The following is an 11,051-nucleotide window of genomic DNA, read 5'->3' as shown; positions in this document are numbered from 1 at the left end:
TATAATTAGCACTGAATGAAAAGAAGAACAAATATTCTTTGTATAGTTGCCCTGCCCCCCAGAAAAAAAGGGAAACCTCCATGGATTATTTTATATTTGTATCGGTAATACTTTACAATGACAGTTAATTAACAGTGAACTAAGGGTCTTATCATAAGTAAACGTCAAGCCCTACTAGGCATTTATAGATAACCTTTAAAATCTGGAAATGCCTTAAGCATCATTGTGCCAGTAGCAAGCAATATGTCAGAAGTAGTAAGGCAAATATAGACAGATAATTTTCTCATTAATATATGATGTGATTTATCTGACTTGTGATTTGCTTTCTACTGAGTATTGATATGATAATGCATACAACGGAGGAATTCACTATTTAATATTTTATTAATGCTTCAAAGTTGCAGTTATTCTAAAGTGATAAACATACCCTTATTATAAAGTGTTACCTTGTCATTTGTGCAGCCGTTCTTCGAACATTTTAAACAGATTAAATGTGCTCCTGATAGTTTGGCCAAAAAACAATATTCCAAATTGCCATGGGACCACAAGAGAGCATTGTTTAGTGAGATGGCAGATAACACTGGCAAGAGAGTGTAGTGATAGGAATACACATCAGCCAAATTGATAAGTAATTACTTCAACACATGGCCAGTGGCATTAAAACCAAGGCTTCATGCATGGGGAGGGCAGGGGAACTGTGGAGAAAAAGGTTGAACATCTGCATATTCTAATACTCTTGTCTCCTCAGCAGCGATGAAACATTAGTTTCAATAACATGGACCTTATGCAACCAGCTTTGTGGATTGTTACACAAAGGTCAGATTCCTGTTCTGAAAAGCTTATTGGATTTAAGTTAATTATGTGGCCAATATTCCTCATTCATTGTTCATAATCTCTGCACCATTTGACCTATCATTATTATGAACCATAATATTCCGTCGCTCTGTATATCTGGCTCCTGTATTATATCTGGAATCGGCTTCTACTGATGTGTTATGCAGATGATCATAACGTTTGACGGTAAGGTTAGTTTTTAGATTTTCTTTAAAATCTTGAAGTTTATTGAAACTCACTTATCATCCATGGATGGGAGATTCAAACCATCAATTAAAAATTTCTCTATTGTGGTGGATTCTTCTATGGGGGAGGGGAGGACTATCCAGACCACTCCTCCCCATGGTTGTGTTATATATCAGAACATAATATATCACTAACGGTAGGCCTGTGCACCATAAACACTTTCAGGATGTAATGAATAAACGTGTTTCTTGCTCGGCTGAATAGCTCGGTTGAATTGCTTTGTTTATTTTGACACGGTCTGCACTCCTGAACATAAGGCTTGAATCAATCCATGCTGTGTTATATTCGATCTTGTCCGTGTAGTGTATTCACAATATTTAATGCAGTGCAATTTGTAAATGCTGAGAGTTTCATTGCTTAGGACGTGCTTATGCGTGTGTATGTGCTTATACACATATATGTGTTCACAGAATATGCTTACGATTAGTAATAACTAAATCTTGCAACCCGGGCCGCTGGCAACTAAGTTTGGCCACTGCTTCTCCATGTTATGTCTCCGACATAGCGAGTGGTAATAACAACGGTGCTACCACCACGGCAGGGACACCGCTTGCAAGTCTGTCTCCTGCAACAAGTTCTCAGGAACAGCATCCACATCCGTTCGGTCACACACGACAACTTTGTGAGTCAACACGTCCATGCATTTCGTTTGTCTAGAGGGCGGACCAATTAGAGGCTGATGCATCCCCGGGCTATATCCCGTCTCGGTCGGGACAACGGTCTGTCACAGTTCGTATGGGGGAGCCTTGCTTTCCCACCCCCCCCCACTGCTCTTCTGGGACCGGAGCCTTCTCATTCTCATCAAGCATCAGCACCTTGTTAAGTGAGCCAGCAGTTTGGAACCCCATGCAGGGCCCACGGGAGACCATGGCATCCTGCCAACATCTAAAACCTGTGTGCATGTGCGTGTGTGTTTGCACACGCACACGCGCATGCACACACTGTCACTTACTGACACACAAACTGTTGCACGTGCCCTCATTCTCTCTCACACACTCACTCACACCTGCACACAGACACACACGGTCCCCGATACACACACTGATGCACATGCTCGCTCTGTCTCTCGTTCCCTTACGCACACACACAAACACAGACACAGACACACACACACACACACACACACACACACACACACATTGTTGAATTGAATATAGTTAAAGATGGGAGAGAGTAGAACAGACTGCACACCATTGTACGGGTTTCAACACACACAAACACAGTCTAGGAAACTTGATCTTGCTGAAATACATATGAAAACTATAGACATATGACACTTGATCTATTATTGCTACACCTTCCCTAGGCGTCACCATTGTTTTGAAACTCTGCAGACAGCCGTGCCACTTGCTTCCTCATGAAGTTAAATTCCCTCCCCTGGCATTGATGGGTGCTACAACCTTTCCCAAACGGGAAAGGCTTTCAACAGACTCCAGGCCAGAGGTCAAGATGGCCTCAGGAGACGACAAATCACACACCTCTTAACAGTTCTGCTGCCCCTTTTGCAGCATATGTTTCTCAAACCTATGCAAGAGTGATGGACCCATGTAGAAAATGATGTGTTTCATTCCAAAAGAGGATGGATATCCAACCGTGTGTGTGCGTGTGTGTGTGTGTGTGTGTGTGTGTGTGTGTGTGTGTGTGTGTGTGTGTGTGTGTGTGTGTGTGTGTGTGTGTGTGCGCATGCGCGCACGCAACAGAACTGCTAATCTCTGTATCTGTTCGGCATTATCTGTGTGACATGCTGACACGGTCCAAGAAGAGCCTGACTAGGCCCTGGTTCTGCTCTTGGCGGATGTGTGAGTCTAATCTAGTGACAAGACTACGGTACTTCACCCGCTCCCTGTCAGCCTGAGTCGCCCCAAGGAGACAATGTTCCTGCGTGACAGAAGTGAGATATAAATATGCGCGCCCACATGGGATTTAACCTTGTGAACAGCCTCACCCGCTGCCCACGCCCACCAATGTCTGCAACATTCTACAAAAGTGTATTTATATCAAACTATATTGACTCATTTGTATCTTACATTTGTTTATTTATCGATTCCCTCTTTGGTTTACTTGAAGAATTATTTCAGAACCGTATTTATTTCATAGGCTTATTCATTTATTTGAAGCACTTTGAGTCTGCCTTGTGTATGAAAAGTGCTATATAAATAAAGTTGCCTTGCCTTGCCTTGCCTATTTATTCATGTATTGATTTAATACTGAGTACATATACATCGTCCAGCGCAATCCTTTTTACCCCCCGTTATATAAAACACAGAGCTCAATTCAAATCTATGCGTGGTATCTTTGTCAAAAAGTCATACATGTCAAATGTATCATGGGATATTTCGATTTTGCACTAAGGCCACAAAGGTATTATGCACAATGGTATCGCTTACAAAACCAGGGGATTCTTTAATCCATTTCCTTGTACCTTGTTAAATCTTTTAGTAAAAACATAATTGGCGGAAATCACTGGAACGGTAACATAGATGTTTGGTCATCATTACTTTATCTGGGACACGTTCCAAGTGGCCATCTGTGTGCGCTTTGCTCAACTGCTCCTTGTTGGGGTGAACAGGGCCGCTAGTGCTCTGAGCAAACAATTCCTTTTAGCTGAGATGGGTTGGCTCCCCTTTATTTAACTCCATTTCCCTAATTCTACTGGAATAGAGACAATGCAAACGTATCAGAAGAGTGTCATGAATCATACAGGCATGTATTGTGCATGTGTTTCAATAATTTATTGATGCTTGATGGTGAGATGGTTGCTGTTTTAATCTTTTGCTCCTCAAGGCGACGTGTGTTGAAGTCATCCTGAGCAGTTAGCGATGCTTAACCCCAAATTGAGGACATTTGAGCTGCTTGGTTAGGTTTCTAGCACATGCACGTGTTTATTGGTGAGAGTGTGTGTTATAAATGCAGTCGTTTACAATGTAGCCTCTTCACGAAGCAAAGCTAGACCTAGACTCACACACAAGCCTTTGGTCTCGTTTCCGACATTACGCTAGAGCAGGGGTTCTCAAAGTTTTGACAGCTGAGGGCCAATTTAGGAACCCAGAATTTGACTGAGGGAAAAAATGTTGGCGGGAAACGCCGTCATCATCCCAGTGGTGAAAAAAAACATTGCACCGTGGACCTCTGGGAGTGAGGTCAAGTGAGGTCTAAATCACGAAACTGAGGTTCATCCTTACAGTTGGAATAAAACTAACAAATGTAACAGGATTTAATGAAAGCTAGAGAGAGTCGACTTTCCTCCTTATATTTATTTATTTTGTTTAAATTAATATTGATATAATAAAAATAAAAACGTACACCTGTATGTCATTGCAGGCCGCCAGGAATGTTTCTGCGGGCCGCCATTGGCCCGCGGGCCTCACTTTGAGAGCCAATGCGCTAGAGGGTGACTATCTAAACCCCATTTATCTTCCTGCCACTCAAATCACATCATAATGTAGCATCACTATGGTGAACAAAGTTCCGTTCAGGTTAAGATAGACACACTATTTAGTGACGTAGGTAGTGTCCTCGTCAGCTGGTTAAGCTAGGAAAACAAACCCATGTGCTATTGCTGAGAACATGAATTTACTTCACAGACTGCCTTTGTTATGTTTTCAACATCCTGGCAGTATAAAGTCACACAGGGTCATCTCATCGTCCAAGGGATGCTTAGCCGAGGACCGATACACAAGTACTATCACCTCAAGTCACCTAGGTTACCCTCCCGGTTACCTTCTGACTATCTGAATGATGGCCGTGGACCCAATTAAACAGCAATGGCTCTGTGCAGTTTTCTACTCTCTCTATCTATCTATCTATCTATCTATCTATCTATCTATCTATCTATCTATCTATCTATCTATCTATCTATCTATCTATCTATCTATCGAGACAGAGAGAGAGACAGACAGAGAGAAAGACAGAGAGAAAGACAGAGAGAGAGACAGACAGACGGACATACACATCGTTATGCATGTAATTCAAGCAGCATATTGACATTTACATGTATCAAGCACATGCTTTTATGCAAAGCCACTCAAATGTTAGACTGAGAGCATTCAAGGCCAACAACGACAAAAAGTATACCAAAAAAATTAACAAAGGCAGCTGGACAGAGTGCAGCATGTATAATGGATCGTGAAACTGAAACCATTATTCCACGTTTGCACCTTGTTGTCGGTATACGAAGACCTGTTGAAGCAGTGCAGCGTTCAGCAGATTGGCCCGCATGGTCTCCGAGGGCTTCAAAGCCTCAGCTTGATAGAAACAAATTGAGGCCCAGAGGAAATGGAGGCCAGGAACCACTTTCATTTGCATCTCTCCCAGCTCGCTTCACCAGCCCAATACCGCCGCCATGGGTCACAACAACCAGAGTTCAAGGGCATGATACCAAAGGGAGAAAATACACTGACAATACTTCATGTTGTGGTCTTCTGTCCCGGAAGCTAGACTAGAGCCATATGTCTCTGTCAGCATCTTGGACAGGTGTAGCACTGCCCAGAGCTATGGAGCCCTGCGCTACTCTGCACATGTCCTCCTGCTGACCTTTTTCTGTTGTTCACGGCACACTGCCGCCTCATGGTGCATTCACCCACAGCCCTTCAGCTCGCACCTTTCAGTCTTGTTGTGTGAGGTGCTTTGTCCCCGGTGACTGGCTCTGCCTTTTTGAGGTCATAGACATCACAAATTGTGTGTGTGTGTGTGTGTGTGTGTGTGTGTGTGTGTGTGTGTGTGTGTGTGTGTGTGTGTGTGTGTGTGTGTGTGTGTGTGTGTGTGTGTGTGTGTGTGTGTGTGTGTGTGTGTGTGTACATGTGTGTGTGTTTGTGTATGTGTATCTCTGTTTGTCTGACTGTGCGTGTACTGTGTGTGTGTTTGTGTGTGTGTGTTGCTGTACCTTTCATGTCCTTACCATGGGGGAAGTGTTTTGTAGGAGACAAGATACTGAAACACACTTTTTGGTTGATGACTAAAACCTGTTGTTCCAGCTGGGGGAACATTGTGCTGTCTGCTGATGTCTATCAACCATAACTCATCAACCATAACTGGAATGTTTCCCCAGAAAATTATTATCTATGCTTTATGGTTTGGATTTTTTCAATTTTATTTTTGTAAAACCATGCGAGCAATCCCTGATATCAAAAGAGCAACACATGTTGCCCCATGCTACGTGACTAGCATCGCGCTGATGACATGCTAGTCTGGTGAAGGTTATCTCACACAATATAAATAACGGCCTGCCATTTTAACGACGCCACAAAGCCAAAAGGGTTCTTCTTCTGATGCCATCCCTAATGAATGAGCACTTTGACGTTGACAAGGTGTTGACTTACCATGGTTAGCTGTAGGTAGAGGGGGAGGGGCCACATGGGGTCTTTGGATGAGGAAACACGCGTCCATGAACATACCCGCTGCTTCCATTGTACACCTCACAACTAGTTAGACAATGATCCTCACAGAAGCACCTCTACACTTCACACATCCACACATGCACACATGCACAGAGCACACACACTGTCACCCTTTTTCTCTCTCTATCTCGCTCTATCACACACACACACACACACACACACACACACACACACACACACACACACACACACACACACACACACACACACACACACACACACACACACACACACACACACACACATTCTCTCTCTCTATTTCTCTTTCCCACCCATTTCTCTCTCTCACTCGCTCAAACACACACACACACACAGACACACCTTCATCCGGCTGAATTATACATGACAATCTCGACTCTTAAGATGTCGATGGAGGCACAATGGTAATCTTCTGTTTTCACCATGGCGACCACTTTTGAATAGCAATGTCTTCATGTTCATAAATATATATTGTTGACGTGTGGGGAGAAACATGAATCCTGATGGAGGAGGAAAACCGTTATATTAAAAGTAGAGGTCACCTTGCTTTGTCGAGGGATGTCTGTCTGTTGTGGTGAACAATACAATGTTGAAATGAATCAACAAGCATTAGTTTCTCTCTGAGGAGAGGAGATTGTAAAAGAGAAGTATGGTGAGTATGTTACCTAATAGCATTTAGTAAATTCAGAACAAGTCTGTCTTATCGGTTGTACAATAGAACCTGGTCACTGGTCAAGGAAATTACCCTTGAAATTTAGCAAATTATGTTTTCGTGGCGATGACGACTAAAACAGGCCAATTTTCTATTCCGGATATCTTTGATTTCATTATTTCCTAAAAGCTTTTCATAAAAAAAATCTTTAAGGGACTGTTTTTATTTCTTTCATGAGCTAAATTTAACCTCATGAAAATACTTATCATCTTTAGATGCATGAAAGCCCTAAATGACTCCAGCGTTGCAGGGTGTGGAACTGTTGAGCTGGCTGGTGTTGAGCTGGGGAGAAGACTGGCTGGCTGACAATTTTTTTCTGTGAGGAAGTAATCAGACTTTTGTGGTGATATTTCTGGAGGCAATCCTCCTGTCTGTGGAGAATGTGTGTGTGTTTGTGTGTTTGTGTACGTGTGAATAACTTTCTATCTCTCTTGGTGCACCTCTTGCTATACTAGTATGCACCGTCCCCTTGTCTCTGTGTGTGTTTGTGTGTGTGTGTGTGTGTGTGTGTGTGTGTGTGTGTGTGTGTGTGTGTGTGTGTGTGTGTGTGTGTGTGTGTGTGTGTGTGTGTGTGTGTGTGTGTGTGTGTGTGTGTGTGTGTGTGTGATGTCTTTCTCTCCCTGTACGCACTTCTGTTCAAACCATGCCACAGGTTCTGTTTGTATGTGTGTGTGTGTGTTTGAGTATGTTTACCTTGTGTGTGTGTGTTTAAAAGAAGAGATTTGTGTAAAAATGAATAAATATGCAGCCATGGTGCATATTTCAAGCCATGGTGAGACTTCCTAGTCTTGGGAGCCCGATGGTTCCTCTTAACTTATGGGGAAATATGTACGAATATGTACGAAAAAGGAATGTTTAATATAGAACACTGGAGCTGTAGTTGACACTGATGGCATGATTTGAAAGTTGTTGTAACTGTTGCCATAAAAATCTAAAATTATAAACTCATTCAAGGGACTAGGATTGAATAATTTACCTTAATGCACGAATAGCACGCATGGGTAGCAGTTATACTACCCATCGGCTGCATTTATATTGATGTCATCCATATAAGACACAGCGCCCTTCCAAAGGAAGTGGTTTCTGTGATGAACTAAATGGATTGGTGAGTTTAGGGTGGGCTGAGACAGGAGCCCCCCCCCCCCACACACACACACACACACACACACACACACACACACACACAGGTGGTACATTTTAGCAACTTAAATATTATTTCAGTATTTTTGTGCATTGATCGTGCATTGATTTGTGCCTAGAGTGTGTGTGGTACTGAGTGCTTGTGTGGGTGTGTTTGTCATTTGATTTTCATCCATCTCCCGGGTGTGTATTGTAGTAATGGCCCCTGAGTCACTTAGCGAGGAGGAGAAGCAATCGTAACTCAAGATCACTTATTTTTATTTTGTTGTTGTTTCTGTATTTACCGTGAGTTTCCTGGGAGAGTAGGTCATGGTGTATATGTGTGTGTTCCTCCCCCCTCCTCCCGCCAAGGGGCTCCCAAGATGGCTATAAAGAAGGACACTTATCATTGTTTTGAAATTCAGTGTGTTCCCTCTGTTCCTTCCCTTCGCCTTTCTTTCGTCCTTCTCCTTTTATTCTGTTTTTTCCTGAGGGTCTTCCTCACATTCCTGCTTCCTTACTGCTTATAAATCATCGCTAACCATGAGATCGGATTGAACTCTTCCAGAGTCTTCTTACTGGCTGAACTCTGGGACTCGCGGTTCTGCCCTGTGGTCACGTTTAGCACTCCCTTTAACGAAAAAACAGTGCTATGCTCACATTCATCCATGGTGATTGTGATTTGTAGTTGTTTAAAGCATAGCAAGGAACCCCCAGGGGTCCAGGGACCCCAGGATGAGAACGAATGCTTTAAACTTAAGGAACATTTCCTGTAGTGTTCACCTCCAAATTCAAATGAGATCTTTTAGAGATGGTCCAGAAGGCTTTGCCATAAAATTGGTGAACTGTGCACAGGGATTTTCCACGGAGCATCTGCCCTGGTCTGGGACTTCCATCTGGGTATTCCTGTCTCAGCCTACCATAAACTCACTCATCCATTTAGTTTATTCTTAAGTGCCCATCGACTGTTTACCCATTTTTGTCTATTCACTTATCCATAATCTGTCCATCCCATCATCATTGCATCCACAAACATTCTTCTCCGGTAAGTCCAACCTCTCTACCATTATATGTTTATCCAACCATAACATTATGTTTACATTGCATTAAGTCAATTAGCAGATGCGTTTATCTAAGGTGACTAACAAGAAAGTCTGGAAACAACTAAAATAATTATACTGCAGCATAACTATTATCCATTCACCCATCTATCCATCCGCTCATTTACATAACTATGCATTTGCTTCTATGTATTTTGGATGATGTATTTGCGATTATATTTTAGCGTCTTTGTAGTGGTTCTATGTATTGGTTCTATGTTTTGGGTCTTTGTATTGGGTCTAGGAATTGGGTCTATTTAGTAGGTCTTTGTATTGGGTCTGTGTGTTGGGTCAATATATTGGATCTGTGTGTTGGGTCCATGTATTACGATCAGTGATGGGTGATAGGTGAGATGTTGTCCACATGAGTCACCTCCTTCTTCCTGACTCCCTTCTCCTTCTGTCCTCCTGACGGCTGTAAGAGGGGGTCAGGAGCTAAGAACTCTGTCCTCGCCTCCTCTCCTCTTTAACTAGTAAGCACATGCCTAAAGCAGTCTTTGGCAGAGAATTAAAAGCCGTTTGTGCCAGTCTGGGCCACTCTAGCCTCTACAGAGACTCTCTGGTTATGCAGATCTGGCCCCTCAGATGGCTCGCAGTAATACCGTTCTTACATCATTAAACACGTTTAACAGGGTGGAGGTATTGTTGTTGCCCATTTAAAGGCATGTGTGCACTATGAAGCCTCCTTTATTTTCACCAAGCCCCATATGACCAATACAGGAGCCCTTAAACAAATGATTACTGTGAAGAATACATGTGTCAAACTGCCTGCAGCCCAGGACTCATCAATGGCAGACTGATGAAGAGAAACCTCTAGATGTCTGGATCCAACTCCTCATCCCTGTATGCCTTAGTATGGAGGCTGTCTTTCACTCATCTTTTACTTTAAGCATATCGTTTAAATCATGCCGTGTTGCTCACAAAGGGTCAACCTCAACAAAAGTGGTTCTCTATGTTATGTTTCAATAAGTCCACAAGGTCATGTGTGTGTCATATACTGATTGCGGTGTGTGTGTATGAGATTGTGTTCATTACTCGCATACGTCCATGTGTCAGTCTGTATGAATTGTTGTTTGTTTTTATTCATGAGCATTGTCTGTTTATGTCTGTGTATCTTTGTTCTTGTACGTGTGGGTGTGTGTTTGTGTGTGTGGCTTTGTGTGCATACATAAATTTGTGATTTTAAGAATGGATGCATTTCTCTATAGGCCCTCAGTGTGTGTGTGTGTGTGTGTGTGTGTGTGTGTGTGGCTCTTGTATTTGTTATTTGACTTTTGTGATTGTGTTGTGACTTTTGCGTTGTGCGTTGTGTTGGCTGTTGGGGGCTGTGTGGGTTTGTGTTTTCCGTCAATTGTGTTTTCTTAATTTGCAGTTTGTTTGATATGTCATCGTCCACCTGGGCCTTCCCATGCTACAAACCCTCAAACGTCCTCAAGATATTATAAGACCCTTTGGGTAAAAGTATACTGCATACCGCATACCGCTTTTATTTGTATTACCAACAAAGCGACTTACAACCATTGTTAAACATACACCGATGGCGGTGTCGACCATTCGACCAGGCGATTCGTCAGGAGCAGTGAGGGTTAGGTGTTTTGGGACACCTCAACACTCATATACAGTACATAATAATAATAATAATAATAATAATACATTTAATTTAGA

This window comes from Gadus chalcogrammus, chromosome 3, assembly GCF_026213295.1.
Source record: "Gadus chalcogrammus isolate NIFS_2021 chromosome 3, NIFS_Gcha_1.0, whole genome shotgun sequence".
NCBI classification, from domain to species: domain Eukaryota; kingdom Metazoa; phylum Chordata; class Actinopteri; order Gadiformes; family Gadidae; genus Gadus; species Gadus chalcogrammus.
The sequence above is the reverse complement of the archived record's forward strand: the minus strand, read 5'-3'. Positions refer to the sequence as shown.